The 25,869-nt window shown below is 45.9% G+C and overlaps 1 pseudogene; it reads left to right on the plus strand.

Moving 5' to 3' along the window:
* The window catches only part of LOC115476804, a 324,007-nt pseudogene that overhangs the window by 200,339 nt on the left and 97,799 nt on the right, over positions 1–25,869 (plus strand).

Raw genomic sequence — 25,869 nt, forward strand, 5'->3', positions numbered from 1 at the left:
CCTAGGGAGCACTACAGTGGACTTCACAAATTGCTCCCAGGTACATAGCTCCCTTACCTTGGGTGCTGAGCCCCCCCAAAACCCACTCCCCACAACTATACACCACTACCATAGCCCAAAGGGGTGAAGGGGGCACCTACATGTGGGTACAGTGGGTTTCAGGTGGGTTTTGAAGGGCTCCCATTTTCCACCACAAGTGGAACAGGTAGGGGAGGATGGGCCTGGGTCCGCCTGCCTGAAGTCCACTGCACCCACTAAAACTGCTCCAGGGACCTGTATACTGCTGTCATGGACCTGAGTATGACATTTGAGGCTGGCATAGAGGCTGGCAAAAAAAGTTTTGAAAGTTGTTTTTTTGAGGGTGGGAGGGGGTTAGTGACCACTTATTGAGTCAGGGGAGGTGATCCCCGATTCCATCCGGTGGTCATCTGGTCAGTTTGGGCACTTTTTGGGGACTTGGACCAGAAAAAAAAGAGACCAAATAAAGTGGACCAAATTCTCGCCACGAACACCCTTCTTTTTTCCATTATTGGCCGAGGGCGCCCATCTCTTAATCTCGCCCCGGCACGCCCCTGTCCCGCCTTCACAGGAACTTCGGCCATCCCGGCGACGGAAAGCAGTTGGGGACGCCCAAAATCAGCTTTCGATTATGCCGATTCTGGCGCCCCTGAGATAAGGTCGCCCATCTCCCGATTTGTGTCGAAAGATGGGTTCCCTTCTCTTTTGAAAATGAGCTGGAGAGGAGATATTCATGGTCACATAGTAAATATATTTATTCACAGCACATATAAGACCTACCTGTTCAAAAACTACTTACCCACGGAAAACATAAACTAACCCTCACATTCCCATATGACACATCATAGACCAGCCCCCCCCCCATCTTCTCTCACCATGTCCCCTCTCCTCTCTATCTTTTCTATTTAAACTATAATTGTGGTAATTGCTGTAATTTGCTACCTCTTCTAACTCTTTAAGCCATGCTGATTCATTCTTTCCTATTAAAATGTAATTTGCTACCTCTAACTATCTCTGTAAGCCACATCGGAGAATGTGGGATATAAATGCTGCTATAAATAAAATAAATCTGCCAATATCAGTTGGACACATCAACGTCAGATCAGCGGCCAACAAGACCAAAATAATTAAAACTGGATATTGGAAAACACCTAGGACTAGCCTTCCTTAACAAAACCTGGATCCATGACAAAGAAGACCCAATAATCCTAGACCTTTGCCCTCCAGTTTACAAAATCATACACTGGACCAGAAATGGGAAAAAAGGAGGGGGCATCGCACTAATTTACAAATCCTTCTTCCTAGTGGAACCCATTGAAGAATCAGTAACACCACAGCTGGAAATCACCTCTATCAAAATAAGTGGCAATACCTTACTCAACCAACTATGCTGCATACTATTATACAGACCACCTTGAAACTGGAAAACAGCCCAATCCAACTTCATGGAATTTGTCTCAAACACCTGCATATCTAATCCCAATACACTAATAATGGGTAATATCAACCTACACCTAGAAGACCAGAGAAAAGAAAACACCAAGGAGTGCTTTGAGTTCCTCAAACTTTGGGATGTCCAAATACCACTAGTGCCTTCAGCACATGCCAAAGGACATGCACTTGACCTACTAACATTGATTCTCATCAAACCAGGAAATTACAATACAGAACCCGAGATGGATAGAAACTCCCTAGTCTGACCACTTCAGTCTAGACATGACTATTTACTGGAAAGAAAGAAGGACACACCCAACACAAACAAGGACCCCACTCAAATCACGAGAGAAAACTGACACAACCAAATTCTGGTCTTCAATTTATGAGAATCAGTGGTCCCCACAAATGGACTCCATAGATTTTCTAACAGAATGGGACAATAGATGCACTACCGTTCTGGATGAATTAGCCCCCATATCAACCAAAACAATACAAAAAAGAAAAGCAACCCCTTGGTTCAACGAAGACCTCAAAGAACTCAAAACACAATGCAGAAGACATGAACGAGCTTGGGAGGAAAACAAGAATGAACTCACCAAATCCAAGTGGACTAAAGCATGGAACAACTACAAGTACAAATAAGACATGCAAAAAAGAAATTTTACAAAGAACAAGTAGGGTTAGACTACAAAGTGTGGAGGAGTGGCCTAGTGGTTAGGGTGGTGGACTTTGGTCCTGGGGAACTGAGGAACTGAGTTTGATTCCCGGCCCAGGCAGCTCCTTGTGACTTTGGGCAAGTCACTTAACCTTCCATTGCCTGCCGCATTGAGCCTGCCATGAGTGGGAAAAAGTGTGGGGTACAAAAAAAAAAAAAAAAAGACACGAAGAAACTCACAAGCTGATAGACAACCACTTAACCACAAAATCACTGATAATTGCGAATGAGGAGCCCCCAACAGCACACAAAATGGCTAAATACTTCAAAGAGAAGAACGCTAATCTACCACAGAATGACACCTACCTAGAAACTCTAATAGAAGAACTAGATAATCCCCAAGATGAACTGCCAGTAGACAGATCATGGACAACTTTCACCCAACTTACCAATGACTTAGTGGCGCAAAATATAAGAACATTTTCCACCGCATACTGTATGCTAAACACCTGGCCCATCTACTTCATGAAAACACCCCATACCCGCTACATTGACCAACTCACTAAACACCTAAACTTCATGCTCAGTGAAGGACAATTCCCAATAGAAAAGGGCAATATTACTTACTCCAATCCCAAAGGATGTCAAGAAAAATATCAAAGACACCTCGAACTACAGACCAATAGCATTTATACCACTAAGGACCAAAATAATAGAAGGCATTGTACCCATCCAGCTAACAAACTTCCTAAATAAATTCTCCATATTACATGAATCCCAATCATGGTTCAAATCACATCATAGCACAGAAACGGTACTGATCACACTCCTAGCTAAATTCAAACAGCAAATCTCGATCAACAAGAATATTATCCTCTTACTACAGTTTGACATGTCTAGTGCCTTTGACATGGTTGACCACATTATCCTACAAAGATTACTGGACAAAATAGGCATCAGGGGAAAAGTGCTAGAATGGTTCAGGGGATTCCTGACCTCTAGATCCTACAAGTAAAAAAAAACACGATCTCCCCCGCCCCCCCCCCCCCCCCCCATGGAAAGTGGAATGTGGAGTCCACCAAGAATCTCCACTCTCACCAATACTCTTCATCCTCATGATGTCCCCACTAGCCCAGTCATTCGCAAATCAAGGATTCAACCCCCACATATATGCCAACGATGTTGCAATATATATTTCCTTTAAGAATGACCCATCCAAAATCTCTACCAAAATCACAGACAGCCTACAACTCATGGAATCCTGGGCAGCAGCCTTCAAACTGAAACTCAACAGGGAAAAACTCACTGTCTGATACTCTCATCACCTTACAACAACAAACACTTCACCACCATAAACATTATGGGAATGAACTTCCCCATAGCAGAAGAACTAAAGATCCTAGAAATAACAATAGATCTCTCAACAAACAGGTAACAAACACCACAAAGAAGATGTTCCACACCACGTGGAAACTCAAACAAATAAAAAGCTACTTTCCACGGAACATCTTCCACACTCTAGTACAGACTACGGGCTCCTTTTACTAAGCCGCGTAGGCACCTATGTGCACCCAATGGGAGTTACCACCCGGCTACCGCGTAGCCCTTGCGATAATTCAATTTTGGCATGTGTCCGTTATGTGCGTCTGAAAAACATATTCTATTTTCTGTCATTCGTAGCGGACGCGTGCCAAGTGGTATCTGGTATGCGTAGGTCATTACCGCCCAAATGTTTTACCGCTAGGTCTATGGCTGGTGGTAAGGTCTCAGACCCAAAATGGACGAACAGCAATTTTGATTTTGCTGCACATCCAATTTCGGGAAAAAAAGAGGCCTTTTTTACAGGCGCGCTGAAAAATGGATTGGCGCGTGTCCAAAACCTGCACCTACACTACTGCAAGCTATTTTTCAATGTACCTTGGTAAAAGGATCCCTATGGTCCTTGACCATGCAGACTATTGCTAAGTACCATAGATGCAGGCTGCAAGGAACAAACCCTCAAAAAATTACAGACAGCACAAAACACAGTGGCAAGACTCATTAATGGCAAAAACCACTTTCAAAAATTATATTGTCTACCCATCAAAGCACGAATATCCTTCAAGATCTGCACACTGACTTACAGAATAATATTTGGCCTTTCACCGGCATACATGATTGACCTAATAAACCTACCACTGCACAATGCTACCACTAGCGTGAAGTCCTATCTCACCCTCCACTTCCCCAAATGTCAATGACTGAAATACAAAACCACATGCACAACAGGCTTCACCTATATCTACACCTTACCTAAAGTCCATGAACAACTATTTACAATTCAGAAAACACCCGAAAGCCTACTTTTACAGATCATCTTTCCATAAATAGCCAAACATGTCCCATTGCAATACAATGATCCTACACCACTAAACACTCACAAATCACGTGACAATACACTGTCCTTTCAATCACACAACATGATTTTTCTTAGGTAACCTACAATTCACTGCTGAACCTTACATAGCCCATAACCTGTTACCCACTGGACCCTTACCAGGCAAACTGTTTTATATTTCAACGTTTTATTGAAAACAACATTACAACATTAAATACTTCAGCAGACATACATCTCAGTATACAAACAAAAACAAATAAAGAAGAATTAGAGCAAAAAAGTAGTACTACTGTACAAGCACAAAAACCATTGTTCCCCATATTGTTTCCAGTTAGTTTTTATTATTCGCCCCCTTACCCACCCCCTCTTACCTACCGCCATCCCTCCCCTCCCTCTCCGCCCTCCTCACCCCTCTCCCGCTCATAATTGGTTGAAGTCTTGATTCTCCTCATTTGTCTACAGCACGTTGAGTACCAGACTCTTCCCTCTGACAAAGTATCTATGTAAGCACCCCAGACTTTTAAAAATATATTTTTTCGTCGTACTGATCTTTTAGCTTCTTTCGCTTCCCACATCATCAACTGGTGCACAAGGTTACACCAGTGCCAGTACTCCAGGACCACATCAACCATTCAATACTGTAAAATACATTTCCTCACCAGCAGACAAAGTTTACGAAATAACAGGGTATCCTCTGATGTCGCCCCCCTGAAGGAACCTGGCACATCCAACAGCATCTGTACCGGTGTACCTGCTATCTCTTGACCCAATATTCGTGATAAGTAGTTAACAACTTTCCCCCAGAAACCAAGAATCTTCCTACAGCTCCAGAAAGCATGATAAAATGTATTGTCTGCTCCCCGACAGCGCTGACACAAAGGTGTCTGCAGACCCCCAAACTTTGCTAGTTGCGCTTGGGCCATGTAAGCTCTATGTATTACACGGAAGGCACATTCCCTGTAATGTGTTCCACTGATAAATTTCGGAATCTCCCTCAGATGCTGATAAATATCCCAAGACACAAGACTGACACCCAAATCTCTCTCCCACCGAGCCTTCAGCTGAGTTAAGTGTCCATGATCCCTGTACAACCACAGTGCCCTCTACAGACCTGAAATAGATGGCTCTGCATCCGAGATTTCCTCAAAGAAATTCTTCATCTTATCTCCCGGTTTCTGAGTGAGCCATACTTGATCTAAAGATTGAATAAAGTGCTTTAATTGACAATGAGTGAACGTGTCTCCCCACCGATAATTATCAGTACCTAACAATTGTTCCAAGGTTTTAATCTCACCATTTTCCCCCAACACATCTGCCAAACAGACCAGTCCACTCTCTTCCCATTGACGAAAGGCTGGATTATCTATGCCAGACACAAACATAGGATTCCCACGTATGGGCATAAGTTCCGTTACTTCAGGGCCCACTTTTAAGCTACTCCCCAGAAACTGCCATGCTTTTCTCAGTGGAAGCAAGAGCAGACTGTTTCTGTGTCTTCTCGGAACCTGTGCTCCATCTATCTGCAAAATGGATTGTAAGCGAAAGGGGGCAAAAAGTGCCGCTTCTAACTCTATTGGCGAATAATGGTTTGAAGCAAAAATCCAATCCCTAACATGTCATAGTAGGCAAACCACATTATATAACTTCAAGTTAGGTAAGCCTAGACCCCCTTGCTGTCAGCCACCCATCATCAACTGGTATTTCAGCTTAGCTTTCTTATTTGCCCAGCAAAACCTCATCACCATCTTATAGAAATCCTTAAGATCTTTGCTCAGTAAATATATAGGGATGGTTTGCATAACATATAAGAAGACAGGAGGAGCCTCCACGGAAAGTCAAAGCAAAACAGCAAAAGTTGAGGCTGACAAATGCGCAAACCAATAGGGAGATAATCTCAAAAAACAGTTTATTCAGAATATTCATATCAATATCAAGGACCCGACACGGTCCGTGTTTCGGCGCCAAAGCGCCTGCCTCAGGGGTCACAATCAACTTTCTCTGAGAAGAAGCTGATAGGCTTGAATTCCTTTATGTATGTAAGTTAATCCACAGAGAGAACAACGGAACAGCCAACTGATCAGCAAACACCATGTTGGCTGTTCCTTTGTTCTCTCTGTGGATTAACTTGCATACATAAAGGAATTCAAGCCTATCAGCTTCTTCTCAGAGAAAGTTGATTGTGACCCCTGAGGCAGGTGCTTTGGCGCCGAAACACGGACCGTGTCGGGTCCTTGATATTGATATGAATATTCTGAATAAACTGTTTTTCGAGATTATCTCCCTATTGGTTTGCGCATTTGTCAGCCTCTACTTTTGCTGTTTTGCATAACATATAACCATCGGGGAAGTATCACCATACATATAAGACACAGACGCCCTACTAGTGGCAGCTGCAGTGCACTCCAGCTCTCCAGCTGTTGCCTAGTCTGAGACAGCAAGAGCCCAATATTAATAGAATAAAAATCAGGTATTACCGGTGTCAGCAGTACTCCTAAGTAATGGAATGAGCCCTCCGCCCAGCATAGGGGGAAACACCCCAGCCACGCCGCTTTGATATTAACATCTGTGGCCAGAGCCTCCAATTTCTCCAAATTTAATCTAAACCCCGAATATTCACCAAATTCCTTAAACACCTCCAACAAAGCTTGCAGCGAGTTGACCGGATTCGTAAGCAGAACCAGAAGATCATCAGCAAAAGCAGCCAATTTTAATGTATTTTCCCCAATTACTACCCCTTGTATAGCTGGTAAATGTCTCTAATCAACAGATCCAGATATAGTGCGAACAGTAATGGCGACAGTGGGCAGCCCTGCTGGGTACCCTATTCTATACCAAATTCATCTGAACAACACTCATTGACCATAATTCTTGCTTTTGCCCTTAAAAACCATCCTTCAAAACCATATACCGTCAATGTCGAAAACAAAAAACCCCAATCAACCCAGTCGAACGCCCTTTTAAACTGACTAACATAGCTGATAATTTCTCCACATAGCACTGCCTTTGCAGCCTCCCAAAACAATATAGGATTAGAAGCCGCATGCTCATTAAAGCGTTTGTATTCCGCCCAGCTACATTGCAGATGTTCACGAAAGCCCACATGGTTGGGAATGTCCATTGTCTGTACTTAACTCCCATTCCTCCCTGGTTCCAGGTCACCCAAACCTCAGCATGATCAGAAATTGCGTACGGGCCTATCTGAGCTTCTTGTATTTCTCCCTTAAGAAAGCGTGACACCAACAGATTGTCTATCCTTGATTGTGTGTTATGTGCCCTGGACAAGTGAGTGTAGTCTCTATCCTGGGGGTGCAAAACCCACCAGACATCCAAAATATCCAGCAAGGAACAAAAATTCGGGAGTCCTCTCGACCGCCAGAGAGACGATGTGGGAGCAGCATGAGACTTATCCAACTGTGGGTCCCAGACCATATTGAAATCCCCTCCCCAAATCACTTATCTTTATTCCATGTTCTCAATGCTGCTCCCGCTATGCGGTTCCTCAGATGCTGCCCTGAGCCGATGGTGGCCAGCTCAACCCTGCTCCTCCACATATAGCTTGCATAATTGCAGTCTTGTGCACAAAATTAAGCACTCGGCAGATCACGACCCTTGGTTTAGTGGAATTCTGTCTCAACGGACCCACTCGGTGTGCCCGCTCAATTGTCAGGGGCCCCATATCTGCTGGTAGTTTGAGTTCTTTCGCCAGCCATGACTCCAAAAAGGCGCGAAGCTCCTTTTCCCCTATCTCCTCAGGTAGACCAACAAAACACAAGTTATTGCGCCTAGACCTGTTTTCAAGATCTTCTAGTTTTTCTGCTTGAGATTCCACCATCTTAAGCAGTTTGGAGTACTTTTGTTCCATAGCAGAAACCTGATCCTCTAGAGCCCCAGTTCATTGCTGAAAGTTTACCATGTCTTGGCTTAACTGTGACATATTGTTTTTTAAGCCCTCCAGCTTTAAGTCCAGTCCCTGCAATTTTTTTAAATCTAAAATCGCTTCCAGGGCGCTTGCCACTTCTCCCACAATTTCGGCCTTCCACACTGAGCTAATCGCTGTTCCTGGCGGGCTGGCTGGGGCCGTCATCTTGTCCTCCATGATTTTACTTTTTTCTTTGTCTCTACGAATCGATTTAGCTGCCTTCTCATGCGCCGGACTCCAGCTCCAGTCGTTAGGCAGTCAAGACAAGTCTAGTAGCAGGTACAACTCGCGAAGAGCACGCTGTATTGGGGTTTAGTAACAGGAATTGCCAGAAGGAGCACGGAGCAGAGCTCTCAGCGACTGCTCTCGTGCATCGCGTCACGTGACTCTCCCCCAGGCAAATTGTTTTACTTTAAATAACCTGTAATTCACTTTTGAATTACTCTATATAACCTGTTTTACTTAAACCAACCTGTAAGCCACATTGAACCTACCCAGGTGGGAAAATGTGGGGTACAAATGCAATAAATAAATAAAATTATCATAGAGCCACAAATGATGAATTTACCACATTCTTCTTTAAAGTGCAGATTAAGAATTCAATATGTAGAGCTACTTACTGTTGTTTTCTGCATAGATCCTTATGACAGGCACCATTTCAAACAGAACTTTGGGTTTTGATTCAATGAGCTTCAAGTTCCTTCGGTCCTAGCCAGCTCCCTCCAGGTACAACCCCTAGACGTAAACTCCTTCAGCTGGAGAATTGATGATGTCATCCTTCATCCACTTAGTGACCTCGTTGCACAGTACCACACTGTCTAAAGCCCACCCTTTATTGGCACGAGTAATTTCCTATTTATATAGAGAGACAGGGATTCAAGAGCTATGACGGATCATAGCATAAACAAGTAAAGCATTGCCTGCTCAGCTGAGCAACATTGCTTTTTCCGTCAACAAGCAGGATTGAGTCAGGCACACCAGTGGGTGACTCGAAAGCTCAGGGCTGCTCAAACTTTCTGTAAATTGAAGAGCAGCTTCCACCAACAGAATCTGAGAGTTGCTAGCTCAAGGGGACAGATTGGCCAGAACAACTTGAAGAAAAGCACTTTCCACTTGTAAAGCTTGGTCCAGGCAGTAATGTGAAGTAAAGGTTCAGAACAAAGACCATGGCGCTACTCCGCGGATGGTAACAAGGGGTGCAGACTTTAGCAGAGCAATTGTAAGTGCAGTAGCTCTGATCTGATAAGACTTCACTGGAACTGAAAGGAGTATCTTTTTGTTGGTAACAGAATTTAATGCTGGAGGCTAACCAGTTCACTAGAGTTCTTTTTGTGACTGGTGTGCCAGTTTTGTTGGGAATATCAGGGGCGTAGCCACGGGTGGGCCTGGACGGGCCCAGGCCCAGCCATTTTCCCTCCAGGCCCGCTCATCCACATCCTTCGCGCGCTGTCGCTGCCCTTTTGTCCCGCGGAGGCAGCGTTTCCTTCCTGCCCTGTCTTCTCCCCAGGCTCCGCTGCATCGGTCCCTGCAAGTGGAATCCTTCTCCTTTTCGCCCATCGTCGCGCTGCGCTGCCACACACACGCGCAGCTTCGCTCCTCCCTGCCACGTCCATCTGGCCCTCTCTGATGCACTTCCTGTTTAGGGCCGGATGAACGCGCCAGGGAGGAGCGAAGCTGCCTGTGTGTATGGCAGCGCAGCGTGACGACGGGCGAAAAGGAGAAGGATTCCACTTGCAGGGACCGATGCAGCAGAACCTAGGGAGAAGACAGGGCAGGAAGGAAACACCTCCGCGGGACAAAAGGGCAGTGACAGCGCGCGAAGGATGTGGATGGGCGGTCCTGGAGGGAAAGTGGCTGAGCTGCTGGGACATGGGAGGGAGAGAGCTGCTGGGACATGGGAGGGAGAGGAAGAAGGGACTGGAGGGAAGGGAGAGAGCTACTGGGACATGGGAGGGAGAGGAAGAAGGGACCGGAGGGAAGGGAGAGAGCTGCTGGGACATGGGAGGGAGAGGAAGAAGGGACTGGCGGAAAGGGAGAGAGCTGCTGGACATGGGAGGATAGAGAGAGAAAGAGGGGAGATGGATGAAAGGATGCAGAGAGAAAGGAGAGAGACTGGAAGGATGTGGATAGAGAGAGGGGAGACTGAGCAGAAAAGGGTAGAGAGATAGAGAGACACTGGATAGAAGGAGAGGGGAGATAGAGACACTAGATGGAAGGATCAGGAGAGAGGGTAGATGGGTGGAAGGATGAGGAGAGAAAGAGGGAAGACACTGGATGGAAGGGTAGGGAGAAAAAGGAGAGGCTGGATGCAAAAGAAAGAGGGGAGACACTGGAAGGATGGGGAGAGAAAGAGGGGAGCTGCTGGATGGAAAGAGGGAGAGGACAGAGTAGGGAAAGACTGGAGAATAAGAGGAAGGGGCATGTGGAGAACAAAGGTGAGGAAAAGATGAAAAGCCATAGGTGATGAATGGACAGGAAACCCTGGCAAGAGAAAGACGAAGGAAAGCAGAATCTAGAGACTGGGTGCAACACAATGAGAACAAGTAAATGGCCATACAACAAAGGTAAAGAAAATAATTTTATTTTTAATTTAGGATAAAGTAATATGGTACCTGTGTTAATAAAGTTTCAGAGAACAATACTTCCTTCCTTAGGTCAGGAGAGGATACCATAACAGCATTATACTGACCTGTGGCAGGAGGTTTTGGCCTCTGAAAGCTCATTGAAAAGGGTGTTAGTCTATTAAATTATTTCCTGAAACCTGATGCACTGAAAAGCAGCACTTTACCCCTGTGTGACAAATGCATCTGATTAGTGTGACTACATTTTGCTGGGGAAGGGGGGTAGAGAGAAAAATGTGTGCCCACCCACTTTAGGTTCAGGCCCATCCAAAATTGGCAGTCTGGCTACGCCACTGGTTGGGATTAATTGAGATGAGCAGTTACAAAGACTTCCTGATTGGCTCTTCTCAACTGCATTTTTACATGATTTTAGAAAAAGGTGGAAAGAAATATTTCCTGATTAATGTGAAAAGACCATGCCACCTTCAGCAAGAATCTTTGTTCTAATGAAACTGAGTGACCAACGTTTGAAGCTCACTCATTCTTCTAGCTGAAGTTACTGCAATAAGGAAGAGCACCTTCAAATAAGACTTCAATGGCTTGAAAAGCAATTTCATTAATAAAGCTAGCACCAAATTAAGGTCCCAAGGAACAGAGGTGTTTTGTAGTGGAGGACTGTCATGGAGAAGCATTTTCATGAAATGTGAAATATGACCTCAGAAGCTGGAAGGTTGTCCACTGGAACATGGTAGCCCAAAACAGCATAGTTTATGGAGGACATTTGAAGGCCCTAGAGTCTATATCAATAATGCAATACAATAGGATGCGGACATGTTGCAGAATCATTTCCATTAGTGTAGCACCATGTAGTGAATTGTTTCCACTTTAAGGAGTACAAACATCTAGTGGATGGTCTCCATGACAGCTGTAAGAATGTTACAAACGGTTGAGGCAATCCAAGGGCAGAGACTACTAACTGTTCAATTTCCAAACCTTGATGACCAGAGACTTAAAGTCTGGATGAAGCACCTCCCACTCCCAAATCCCACTAAGTTATCAATGTTGGAAATTGATAAAGTTTTTGTAGAACAGCCAACTGCTTGAGAAGCAGAATCCTGTATTGCCAAGGCCAGTAGGGTACTATGAGAACCATGGTGCTTAGCCTCTTTTGAAACTTGTGAAGGATCTTCACAATGAGAAGGATGGGTGGGAATGCATGGAAGAAAGAAAGACCAAGTCCATGGAATCAACAATGCATTCATCCTGGGGACAGAAGGTTGGAGTAACTGGTGTTTTCACTGGTAGCTAAAAGGTCAATTTCAGGTGTCCCAGTTCTTGGAAAATGAAATTGAGAAGCGGTAGAATGGAAGAATTAATTTCTCCTTGTACAGGAAAAGGCTGAGGTTTCTGAGGTCTAGAACTGAATGCAATTCTCCTGACTTATTTTGAACCAGAAAATATCTGGAATAGAACCTTGGATTTTTCTCCTGTGGAGGAACAGGTACTATGACAGATTGACATAAATTGGGGAGATAAGCCCAGTGCAAAGGCTGATCTGGGAACTGCTTGCGGTCACCCATTAGATTATACTCAGAACCAGGAGTCTATGATGATGGTCTTCCAAGAATGGAAGAAATAATGAACCCCACCTCCTACAGAAAAGGCAGCATGTGTATTCTGGAAGGGTTATAACTGTTAAGAAAGAACATAGTCAAGAAGAAGGTTGCTGCTTTGCTAGTGAGCCTCTCTCTATGATGAGCAAAGAGACATTGATTTCATGATGGCTGTTTCTGATAGTAGAAACTTTTATGCTGGTAGAAACCTTTGCAGTGCTGGTTGAAAAAGAGGATGTCTGCCTGGAACAGGCAAGAGAAGCTGCAGGGTACAGCAATGACACTTTATCATATTAAAGGTCTCTTTGACATCTGCCAACTTAGAATATATAAGCATAGGAGCCAACTTTTCAAAATGATTGGGGGCAGTGCATTCCCCTCTCCCCCCCCCCCCTCTCTCCCCCGGATCCACCCTCTCCCCATCCCCATCCCCCTCGTCCCCCTCCCGCTCCCTCCCTCCCCGTCCCCCTCCATCTCCACCATCCCCCTCCCCTGTCCACCCTCCCTCGTCTCCCCTCCACCTCCCTCCGAGTTCCAGGCCCCCCTCTCTCCCAGTTCCAGTTCCTCCCAGTTCCAGGCCCTCCTCCCTTCGAGTTCCAGGCCCCCTCCCTCCCCACTCTCTCTCCTTTCCCCCCCCCTCGCTCCGAGTTCCAGGGTCCCTCCCTCCGAGTTCCAGGGTCCCTCCATCCCTCCATCCCTCCCTCCGAGTTCCACAGGGTCCCCCTCCCTCCCTCTGAGTTCCAGGGTCGTCGTCCCCCCTCCGAATTCCAGGGTCGTTGTCCCTCCCTTCGAGTTCCCGACGACTCTGGAACTCGGAGGGGGGGGACCCTGGAACTCGGAAGGAGGGAGGGAATGAACTTCTGGTGGGTGAAATATTGGGGGGTGCTCGAGCACCCATAGCACCCATGGAGTTGGCGCCTATGTAAACAAGCCCATAGAAATGTTCTTCAGAATTTTGTGATGTTTTTGCTGTATAAGAGAAACTGTGAATTGGAAGATATGGTGATAAGAAGTTGTATTGTCTTGTAATATTATCTGTATGACCCACTGCATAAATAAATAAAATAATATAAGTTCTTACAGATTCCAGATGTGTGCAATCACACCAAGCATCTGGCTGCAATTACAGAAGTGGAAATCCTGGATGAGGTCTCAAGGGTATCATAGGTAGAACATATGAGGTGTATACTACACTCATCCACCTTTGCAAGAAAGGCAGCTTTGTTTGAGACTGAGAACACAAGCTTGGCAAGAAAACTTGGACTTTCTGGAAGACAACATGTATGTACTGGCCCATATAGAGTTGATGCACTGCTGTATCAATTGACAGCATCACCCTGTGAAAAACTTTCCTGCCAAAGTGATCTTTATGGACCTCTTCCAGATGGAATATTGGAGAAATCCCTACACTTCTTGTTTTTCCTCTGGGCGGGTTGCTGGCACTGCCTGTGGCCTACCTTGACACCTCCCCTCTGCTGTTGTGTCCCTCGCTCTCTGATGCAACTTCTTGTTTTCACATGGAAAGGATGCAGTGGCAGGGGGGCATCAAGGCGTGTCACATGTGTGGCTCACTATCGCTGCTGGTGGCTTGTTGGATGAGGCCAGGGAGGGCTTGGGGGTGCAGGACTGAGGGTGTTGGGAGGGGGATGCTGGATCTGGGATGGGGGAGGTGTTGGATTGGGGGTGTTGTGGTTGGGATTTAGAGGCAGAGATGCTAGATCACAGGAGGCAGCTACCACTGGTGTGTTTTGGGGGTACTTGCTTCTGCTTTCAAAAATGTGCCACTTGAGGTGGCTCTCACCCTGCCTAATGGTATATCCGCCCCAAGCATATTAAATTGAGCTATACCCTAAGGCTCCTGAACACTGCCCATGGGAATGCTCAAAACTCTGAACCGAAGTGCTGTCTCAGTGCCGAAAGATCAGATGTCACCCACTTGTGTGCCCAATTCAATCCTGCTTGGCAACAGAAAAAGACCTCATCTGATGTATTATCCATTGTATTTTTCAATACAATACCATTGCACCAGAGGGCATGAATAAAAACAATGAATGGAAAGCATTCTCTTAATAGAGTCTGGCCCTTTAAATAATACCGGGTGCTTATTGGTTGGCACGGAGACAAAGCGTTTAAAAAAAACCGTGGCTAGAAATCGTTCGTGGATAATGCAGCATGAAAGTTTCTGCATTTTATGAGTGTTTTATGGTTCCTTGCCTAGATGCTTGGATAGGCGGGTTATAAATGTATTAAATAAATAAATAAGTTACAATGAATCCATCAGTAAACAGGATTTAATCACTAAAATTTGGTCATCTGTATTGTATACAACAGTGTAGGAAAACGAACACAAAATACAGAGTTTATAAGTGCTGTTTCTACAAGCTACAATAATTTCCTATTTATATCTACTTATGGGAAGCTTTCAAATAAATGTAAAAAGTTATCAAATAAGTAAAAAAAAAAAACCTTTTGTCTTCCACCTTTTAGGGTACTGCCTATCCAACTGGAACAGCTTTAGACTTTTTACGGATGGACCACCCATAGGCAGTCTGTTATTTCTAATAATCTTTTGCTATCGTTTTGGGTGAATGAAAATGGTGGCAATCTCCGCCTACTGGCTTCAGCCCATATAATGGGCTAGATAGGCTCCTACACTCCTCCTCCTTGGGCCAGATTTGAGATAGGCTCGTACAGTCTCCTGTTCTCTGTCTAACCTCCTTGACTTGTTCAGATCTACCTTAAGGAAGTGGGATACCCTAGATGACCTCATCAAGGGGAAGGGATGAAGTGCTCTGAGCATGCTCTGCTGCTTTCTGTTTCTCCAGTGTCTGCAGGATTGAACGTGCGGAATAGACACACAGAAGAAAAGAAAGCTTTATCTTATTTCTAGGGACTGCAACCCAGTCCCAGATCTGTAGAGAGGGAGAAGGAATTTATCTGATACCTTTAGGGATCAGTCTATCCTCCTCTTGTTTTATTCATCCTTCCAATCTGTTGCCTGAATCCATCCCAGCTGCTGCAGAATTCAGAGGGGAAAACAGAAGAGAAATGTCTGCCCGAGTTTCTGATCAGGCAAGAAATTATTTTCTCTTCTCATGTATACAGGGTGCCACTGCCAGCACAAAAAGGAAAACTGTGCCCTTTGCTGCTCTTGTAGTCTTCCTTTCTATTGCCTTGTTTGTTTTGGAGTAGAGCAGTAATTTAATGGTGGATTGCAGTATCAAGTCTGAAGAATTTATAATTCCCTAGGCAGTGTTCCCCAAGTCCGGTCCTGGAGTACTCCTTGCCAGTCAGGTTTTTAGGATATCCGCAATGAATAAGCATGAAAGAGATTTCTATATATAATAGAGGTAGTGTATTCAAATCAAGTTAATTCATATTCATTGTGGATATCCTGAAACCCTGACTGGCAAGGAGTACTCCAGGACTGCAGTTGGGAAACACTGCTGTAGAGTCTGCTCCAGGGATTTCTGAAAATAGGAGAAGGGAAGGAGAGCTTCCTGTTTGACACATTCCTGATTCCTTTAATATGCGTATGCTTACTAAACGTTTTGATATACCGTGATTCCATTTGAGGACCGTAGTGGTTCACAATTACATTAACAAAATAAAGAAAAGAAAAAGGAATGCCATTATTAAAAGCAAAAGGATAGATAAAGTAAATAGACTATAGGCTCAGGATTGGGGCCCACTATTGTACAGTTATGCAGCCAGGAGTGTGTGATGTTCCTGGCTGCATTAACACTGCAAAACTACTACGGGCTTCCCTAGCCTGCACACAAGATACTGCAATCCATGTCCAGCAGGTTAAAGTCTCCTACCAATGTTTCTCCCTTCATTCTCACCTTTTGTACGTCTTCAGCCAGATCTCTGTCCTTCCATCTGAGTCAGTCTGTGGATGGCCAAGTGCACCTGCTTCTTTCCCCGTGCCCTCTGGCTTTCAGCCACTTTGATATTATTGATACAGAACTAGTCATCCCCTTACTCTGCTATCTCTGTCCTTTCCAAACAGATTATAGCATAGTAATAACATCAGTAGACACACATTTTTTCTCTCCTCAGCCCTGACCCCAACACTCTTCATTTTCTTGCCTTCAGACACCGAGCAACATTCTTCTTTCCCTCTCATTTCTTCTACTTTCTCCTTCTTCCAACTACTTTATCAGCCCAACATGAGAGATTTCCAGTGTTTTCTAAGTAACAGTATATCTGCTCAAAATATTGCATATTCAAGGGAACATGTAGGGCTAGATTCTGTATATAGCGCTGAAAAAAAATTAGCCTTAAGCGTTATTCTATAAATGGTGCTCCGAGTTGGATGCCATTGATAGAATAACGTTTGATGCCGGTATCTGCGCCAGTTACACTAACTTAAATCTGGTGTAAATTCTCAGGCCTAAATTATTCTGTAACACCGTGCAAATTCCAGGAACGCCCTGACCTGCCTATGCCCCTGTCACATCCATACCCCCATTTTGGATCTGTGCATAAAAAATTAACGCACTGATCTTTATAGAATATCTATTATAAAGATGTGTGCATAAATTCAAATTATTGCACCGAAAGTTGATTATTAGAGCCTAAGTATTGGCACCAATTGGCTCGTTTTGTAGTTGAATTACACATGTAAATTGGGTGCCTGCAAGTTTAAGCACCGTATATAGAACTAGGGAAATAATGTACTAGAGATCTGATCTCATTGACAGAGGTCATCTAACAAAGTCTATACTGTCTATTACATAAACATCATAATGAAAGTGTGACTGAATGTGTCCTCCTGGCTATTCCAGGCATCGATCACGTTCAAGGATGTTGCTGCTTATTTTTTGGAAGTGGAGTGGAATATTTTAGGAGAATGGCAGAAGGAACTATATAAGAGGGTCATCAAGGAGATTCATGACTTCCTCATGTCACGAGGTAAATATGTCTTCTCTATCATGTACTGCACAAGCATACTATACAATTAGCATGGAAAAATCCCAGGTCCCACGGACACCCGAAATTTAGGACCTGGATTCTGATGTCATTCCATATCCAACAGGAACCAGTGAAGTAGCTCACTACTGCAGACTCTGCAGAAGGTGCTGCTCTGTTCTTAAACTGAAGGCTTCATACAAGACCAGTTGCAGTCTGTCTCCCTTTTCTATACCAAAACAAATTTGGCACAGAAGACCAGAGAGAGGACTTGCCACCCAGATTTCTGGCTGAGAACTACAACTATTAGCTGCACACTACTCAGCTATACTGTGCAATGTGTAACTCCCTTCTGATGGTAACCAGATGTTAGAGAAGGTTCTAATTTAAATGTTGTTTTCCTACTTCTTAACAGGTTACTCAATTGTTAATCCTGATGTTATATTTAAGATTAAAAAGGAAGATGAGAAATATTTCACTCAACACTTTGAATGGGAGGGAAAAGAAAACCTGAATGATCCCACCAAGAGTAAGTAGATGTTTTGGTTTTAAACGGCTTTGCATTCTTATATCACAGGAGATGGATCATTAACATCAAACATTTGGAGACTTAAACTCTGTTTCCTAATTGAATACTATCAGATCCTTGGTGAAACCTTCTTGACATGTTTTCTCATAACAGGTCTTCCAGTGGTAACCTCTGTGTTCTCACTGAGTGTTAAACAAGAGGAAAATCTCCCATTTATGGATCATCCTGAATTAGAGACTTTTGAACTGACTCACCCTTCTGTAACAAGTAAGTATAAAATTCTTACTAAAATCATTTGGGACCATTTAGGAAATCAGTGGTGGTGGGATGAGCCATCCTCCTCTCTCCTCCTCCCACTGTTTCCCTACTTTGGACAGAGTTGGCTGCCTGTGGAGATGGAGGAGGCACCTGATGGAGATGGGTGTGCTGGGGGTAAGATCAGGTCTGCAAAATCCTTTATCCTAGTGTCATGGGGTTGAGGAAATCTATACTATTGAATGGGCTGGTAGGAATAGAGAAGATAGTGGCAGGGGACATAACTGATGTAAGTGATAAAGTTTGACTTAGCCATGGAGTGTTTATATTGCTGGTAGGTTAGCACAAATCACAGTACACAGTTGCATGATTTTGCATTCAGTGCAGCTCTTTAAATATTCTATTAGTCTGGATTAAGTTAATGAGAACTGACAAGGACTAGTTTCCTAAATCATATGACTGATATCATATGTGTTCACATGCTTAATGTGCATTAATGTTTCTGTTTGCTTTGATGCGCTTCAGTATATTAGTTCTTAGGAAGTAATTCTACAAATTGGTGCCTCACTTTTGTGAATTTGTTAAAAAAAAAAAAAACTCCATGGAAAGCAATTAGTCTAATTGTGATTGAAGTTAACGTACATTTCCTTAGCGTCCCTCCAGACCGGCCCAGAATGTGACTGATGGGTTGTGCATGCCTTCCAGTAGGTGGAGACTGAGAAAAAAACTGTGACTCTAGCGAGCCAATAAGAGCCCTTGCCAGCTAGAGAAAGATCCACTAATCTCAGTCTCCAGTAGGTGGAAGGTGGTGAGTCCTTCAGTCTCAGTCCTTTCTTTCTATTCTGTACTTTATTTCTCTTTGTGGTAAAGGTTCTTTGATTTAGTCCTGTGCATCTTAAAAAAAAAACAAAGCTGGTTCTCAGAGGCAGAGGCCCGTGGAGGTCTCTTAGTGCCTCGGGGGTGTTACACTGGGGGGGAGCGAGTCCCTCCCCCCATACCCTCCCTGATGATTTTTGGTGCTGGCTGCTTTATTTGATAGCTAGCATTCTTTATTTAAAAAAAAAAAAAGGTTTCCTCAAGCTCTTCACGGGAAGAGCTTTGGAGGCAGGGTGAGGCAGCTACTTAAAAAAAAAAAAAAGGTCCAACCGGTCTGCCGTTTGCGAACAGAGCCGCGTTTTGGTCTGTTTTAAAACAAGCAGGGCAGCTCCTTCGGTCTTTTCCTGTGTTTCTAAAACGCGCCTTTGTGATCGGCTGACAGCGATGTCGGAAAAACTTAGTCGCTTTTCAGTCTGTGAGCGGCAGGGTCTTGGTGCGAGTGGTGTGTGTAAATACTGCACCACTGCAGAGGGTTTAGTGGAGCAGGGTGCAGGAGCCGGGAAGTCGTCGGCGCTGTCGGCTTGGGGGTCCGATTCGGGCGTTTTAGCGGCGGTCGCATCTCCCTCTCTCCCGGTGCCGGTTTCAGCGGGAAACACCACCATTTTAGATGTCTCGTTGACTGCTGTGCCTCTGCCTACTACTCAAACTCCTGTTTTGGCAGCGGGTGAAGGAGGATTTCCTCCTGAATTTGTGGTACAGATGTACCAAGCCTTTCTGCTGCACAAAGCTGCTCCTGTGGACCCTCCAGGAAAAAGATCTCTGGAGGGCGCCTCTTTGGCTCAAAAACGGGTCAGACACTCTGTGGAGGCAGAACAGGATTTTTCTTTTTCCCCTGATCAGGAAATGCCATCCTTAGAAGAGGAGGCATGGTTTCCTGAGGAGCAGTTTTCTGAGGACCTGGAACAGACAGCAGATGCAGAAGAATCTCTTCCTGCGGGAGAGGATCCTTCAGTGGTAAGGATTTTTCATAAAGAAGACCTTCAGGAGCTTATTTCTCAGGTTTCTTCTACTTTGCGTTTTGATGACCAAGATATCCAGGTGACCGAGCCTAGAAAGGTGGATTTGCTGGTCAAGGGTATTCGCAGAGCAGGTAAGTCTTTTCCTATGCATCAAGATATTAAAGATATTATTCAGGCTCAGTGGGAGGTTCCTGATTCTGTTTTTAGGTTTGCGAGAGCTATGGTCAGACTTTATCCGGTTCCTGATTCGGATAAAGATCTTTTGCGCCCCCCAGTAATGGATGCGGTAGTTTCCACGGTTACTAAGTGAAACACGGTTCCTGTGGCCGGTGGAACAGCGCTGCGAGATACCCAGGATCGCCATATTGAATCCTTGCTGAAGAATTCCTTTGATGTTTCTGCTCTGGCAGTGCAGGGTGCAATTTGTGGATCCTTAGTAGCGAGAGCTTGTTTCTGCTGGTCAGAAAGGGTTTTGGACCGTTCTTCGGATGATTTTTCAGCTATTAATGTTGAAGTGGCAAAGTTGGAAATGGGTTTGGCCTTTTTGATAGATGCTCTTTATGATTTGCTTTGGGCTTCTTCTAAGTCTATGGTTCTGTCCGTCGCGGCCCGTTGAACTCTATGGCTGCGTGGCTGGTCGGTGGATGTGGCTTCTAAGTCCAAGCTTAGTAAATTTCCCTTTAAGGGTTCTTTTCTGTTTGGTGAAGAATTAGACAAGTTGGTGCATAGTCTGGGTGAGGCTAAGGTGGCAAGGTTGCCGGAGGATCGTGCCAGAGGTTCTGGCCGTGGCAATTTCTCAGGTCGTGGTAGAAGCTGTCATTTTCATCGTTATCGATCGGGCAGAGTTTTTCCGGTACAACGCTCCAGATTTTTCCAAAGGACTCAGTCCTTTCGCAGAGGTCGTAGAGGAGGTCGAGAGGCAGGGAATTCCCTTTCCTCCTCCTCCCGTCCTCAACAATGAAGGTTTGTGGGCCCAGCCTCCAGTCCAAGTAGGTGCTCGGTTGGCACAATATCACGGAAGGTGGGCCCTTTACTTCTGACCAGTGGGTACTAGAGGTTATTCGAGATGGGTACGCCTTAAAGTTTCTTATCCTTTGTCACATGCTTTCCTAGAATCCCCTTTCCGTTCTCGCATTAAGGCCGGAGCAGTCAGGGATACTCTTCGCAGACTTCTGGACCTTCGAGCGATTTGTCCAGTTCCTTTGGCGGAACTGCATCAAGGCCGTTACTCCATTTACTTTCTGGTACCCAACAAAGAGGGTTCCTTCCGACCGATTTTAGATCTCAAGGTGGTCAATCGAGCTCTCAAGGTGCCCTCGTTTCGTATGGAGACTTTGCGGTCCATCATTGTTGCAGTATGGTCCGGGGAGTTTCTGACTTCTCTCGATCTTACAGAAGCCTATTTCCACATTCCCATTCGTCCTGCACATGAATGTTTCCTTCGTTTTGCAGTGTTAGGTCACCATTTTCAGTTTCGGGCTTTTCCCTTCGGACTTGCGACTGCTCGTCGTATGTTTACCAAGGTCATGATCATTGTAGCTGCAGCTCTCAGAACGGAGGGCATTTTAGTCCATCCTTACTTAGATGCAGGGGCGTAGCTATCATGGGGCCACAGGGGCATGGGCCCCCGTAGATTTGGCCCTTGACCCCCCTGTTGCAAACCTCTTGACCCCCCCTTCCTGCCGCCAACCCTCCCCCGCCGCCGTTGCTTACCTTTGCCGGCGGGGGACCCCAAATGTACGCGGCGGGAGAGGGTTGGCGGCAGGAAGGGGGGTCAGCAACGCCGCACAGCCGAGAAGAGGACTTCGGCTGGTGGGAGTTGGGGTCCCCTGCCAGCAGAGGTACATGGTGGAAGAGGGTTGGTAGCGGGAAGGGGGGTCGAGAGGGTTGCGGCGGCGGGGGGGGGGGGGGTTGGCGGCAGCGGAGGGGGAACTAAAATGTGCCCCCTCACCTCGGGCTCTGGACCCCCCTCCCATCAAAGTCTGGCTACGCCCCTGCTTAGACAATTGGTTGATCCGGGCAAAGTCTTACCACGAGAGTGTTCAGGTGACAGCTCAGGTGGTAGAATTCTTACAGTCCCTGGGTTGGGTAGTCAATTTGCAGAAGAGCCGTCTTCAGCCTTCTCAGTCGATAGAGTATCTAGGAGTCCTGTTTGACACAAAGCAGGGTCGCGTGTTTCTTTCGCTGGCTCGTGTCCTCAAGTTGCAGTCTTAGATTCATCAGTTCTTGCAGAATTCAAGACCATCGGCAAGGGAATATCTACAGGTTCTGGGCTCCATGGCGGCAACGATCGAGGCGGTACCCTTGGCCAGGGCTCACATGAGGCTTCTCAAGAGGCCACTTCTGTTGAGATGGTCGTCCCAGATGGATTCTCTTCATCAAAGATTACCACTTTCGCTCCAAGTGAGGACCAGTCTTCAATGGTGGCTTCAAGAGGCCAATCTGACCAAAGGTATTCCTCTGGATCTGCTCAGCTGGACTGTGGTGACGACAGATACCAGTCTGCAAGGCTGGGGAGCTCACTGTCAGGGACAGTATGCTCAGGGTCTCTGGTCTCCACAGGAGACATTTTTTTCAATCAACCTATTGGAGGCCAGAGCAATTCGTCTGGTGGTCCAGAGTTTTCTTCATCTTCTGAGAGGCGGAGCAGTCCAAGTGATGTCAGACAATGCCACTGCGGTAGCATATATCAATTGGCAAGGAGGGACGAGGAGCCTACCATTGGAGCGAGAGGCGTCGCTGCTGTTTCAGTGGGCGGAGGTCCATCTGGTAGCTCTATTAGCGGCTCACGTGGCAGGGGTCCTAAATGTTCAAGCAGATTTTCTCAGTCGTCACTTGCTCGATCCCGGAGAGTGGTCGCGAAGTGGCGTTTCGGCAACTGGTCAATCGCTGGGGGTGTCCCAGGATGGATCTGTTTGCCTCCGCCGGCAATACAAAACGTCCTCTGTTCTTCAGTCGTCGCAAGGATCCCAAAGTGCAGGGCGTGGACGCTCTGCTTCAATCCTGGTCTACTGTATGCTTTTCCTCCATGGCCTCTGATAGGGTGTCTTGTTCAGAAGGTCAAGACTCACAGGGGGCGTCTGATCTTAATAGCACCGGATTGACCTCGCAGACCGTGGTACGCCGACTTGTGGCATCTTCTGATGTTCCCTTCAGACTTCCTGTCACGCAAGATCTGTTGACACAGGGTCCGGTGGTTCATCCGGATCTGGGTCGATTCTGTCTTACAGCCTGGCTCTTGAGAGGGCTAAGCTGACTAAGAGGTTATTCTGCTAAGGTCATTGCTATTATGCTTCGCTCTCATCGCCATTCTATCTCTTTGAATTATGTGTGCACCTGGAGGATTTTTGAGGTGTGGTGTAAGGAGTTTAGTTTATCTCCTTTTCGTGCCTCTGTTCTGCAAATTTTGGATTTTTTGCAGCGGGGTTATGACAAAGGCCTTGCTTTGGCTTCTCTTAAAGTGCAGATTGCAGCTTTTACATGTTTTCGTGGTCGTGTCCAAGGGAGATCTCTAGCTAGTCATCCGGATGTGGTGCGTTTTTTGAGGGGGGGTCAATCTTCGTCCCCCATCTCAATGTTCTTTTCCTCGTTGGGATCTGAATTTAATGCTTTCGGATCTTACTAAGCCTCCCTATGAGCCTTTGTCGTCCTATACTCTGAAAGACTTGACTCTGAAGACAGTATTTTTGATGGTTGTTGCTTCAGCTAGGCGAGTTTCGGAGTTGCAGGCGCTGTCATGTAGATTACCGTTTTTGGAGTTCTATTCCGATCGAGTAGTTTTGCAGCCAGTTTCTACCTTTCTTCCCAAGGTTGTGACTCGTTTTCATGTATTTCAGCCGGTGGTATTGCCTGTGTTAGGTTCTTTCTCCGGGTCAGAGGAGCAGTGGCATTTGAAGTGTTTGGATGTCAAACGGGTGTTGAAACACTATCAGGTTTATTTTCGAAAGTGAAAGACGCCCATATTTCGACCCAAATCGGGAGATGAGCGTCTTTCTCCCGTGGGCGCCCAAATCGGTAAAATCGAAAGCCAATTTTGGGCATCTCTAACTGCAAGCTGTCATGGAAATGGCCTACCCTTGTAAGTGTATAATCCGTTTAGGATTGACAAAATACATTTTCTTCTCCCCGGACCATTTAAAATCCTTTTTAGACTCTAAGCAAGTGAAGCCATGAGAATATTTCGGGGTAGCATTAAGTCTTACTTTATGTGATATGTTAAACAAAAATCTTCTCTAATACATGCGCGACCCCTCCTCTTCTTGATAGTGGTCTAAGGAAGTAATAATTTTTACTTTATGGGGAAGTGTGGTGTAGTTTCTTTGTCTTTATTTTTTCTATTTTTAGGAATTATGGTTAATCCTTGTAATTTCATGCACTATTACTGCTGTATTGCTTTGACAATGAAACTTGTCATTTATTTTTTTGAAAATAATACAGAAAATAAAAGAGCACTGCCTGAGGCTCCTGGCAATTCCTTTCGGACTGGGTTGCCTCCAGTTCTTGATAGCCCAGCATCTGCTGGAGACTTTATTTCTTCCCCCGAGCTTTTGGCTGACGCTAATCGTAGACGAGTGAATACCCCGTCTGAGGGCTCTTCACTCTGTTCTCTCCCCCGTGGTCTAGTTTCGGGGAGTCTGAGGGGTCTGGCAGGCCATCTCGGACTGCTGATCCAGACGAGGGTGGCTGCTTGTCATAGGAGTTGGGTGAACTTAAAGCGGTTCGGATTTTCCACTGCGACGAGCTGCCAGCTCTCATTTCTGATGTCTTACAGGCCCTTTGTATTGAAGATCCTGACGAGGGCGCTTCCTCTGCTATTAATCCTAGGATGGCTAGTACTAAGAAGCCTTCTCAGGCTTTTCCTGTGCATGCTTCCTTCCAAGAGCTTATTTCAGCTCAATGGTCTGACCCTGAAAGTCCTTTGAAGGTGGCCAGGGCTATGTGTCACCTTTACCCTCTGAGTGAAAGTCAGTTGGTCCTCTTTGGGATGCCTAAAGTGCATGCGTTAGTCACGGCGGTGACTAAAAAGACTACTCTCCCGGTGGAGGGAGGGGTCGCTTTGAAAGATATGCAGGACCAGCGGCTGGAATCTGCGCTGAAGCGGTCCTTTGATATATCGGGCCTTTCCTTACGGGTGGCTATTTGCAGTTCCTATGCAGCCCGGGCCTGCCTTTCCTGGTTGCAGCAGGCGGTTGAGCAGCCCGCCAATGGAGCGGGCTCCCTCGCTGAGGGCGGTCTGCGTATGGAGTCTGCCCTGTCTTTTATGGGTGATGCCCTTTATGATCTGGTCAGAGCTTCGGCTAAGCAGATGTTGGTGGCGGTTACTGCCCGCCGCCTTCTTTGGCTCCGGCATTGGGCGGCTGACATGGCCTCTAAACAAAGGCTGGTGAGGTTATCCTTTCGGGGCCTTCTTTTATTTGGGGAGGATTTGGAGAAGATTGTTAAGGACCTAGGGGACTCTAAGTCCCAACGGTTGCCTGAGGATAGGCCGAGGCCTTCTTCCAAAAGTCCTTTTCTCTCCTCTTCCAGGCCACGTTTTCGCGAAGCTCGCAGGTATCGCCCAGGGCGTTCAGCGGGGTTTGGTCAATGTACCTGTTTTCATTCGGACAAACGCGCTGCGGCGACCGGGCAACGCCCAGGAGTTCAGGGGCATCCACAATGATGGGGCGCCGGTCCACTCATCGGTTCCCGCAGTAGAGGGTCATCTGTTTCTCGAGGAGTGGACCAAGATTACTTTGGATCAGTGGGTCCTGGACCTG

The sequence above is a fragment of the Microcaecilia unicolor genome, chromosome 1 (assembly GCF_901765095.1).
Source record: "Microcaecilia unicolor chromosome 1, aMicUni1.1, whole genome shotgun sequence".
In the NCBI taxonomy this organism is placed as follows: domain Eukaryota; kingdom Metazoa; phylum Chordata; class Amphibia; order Gymnophiona; family Siphonopidae; genus Microcaecilia; species Microcaecilia unicolor.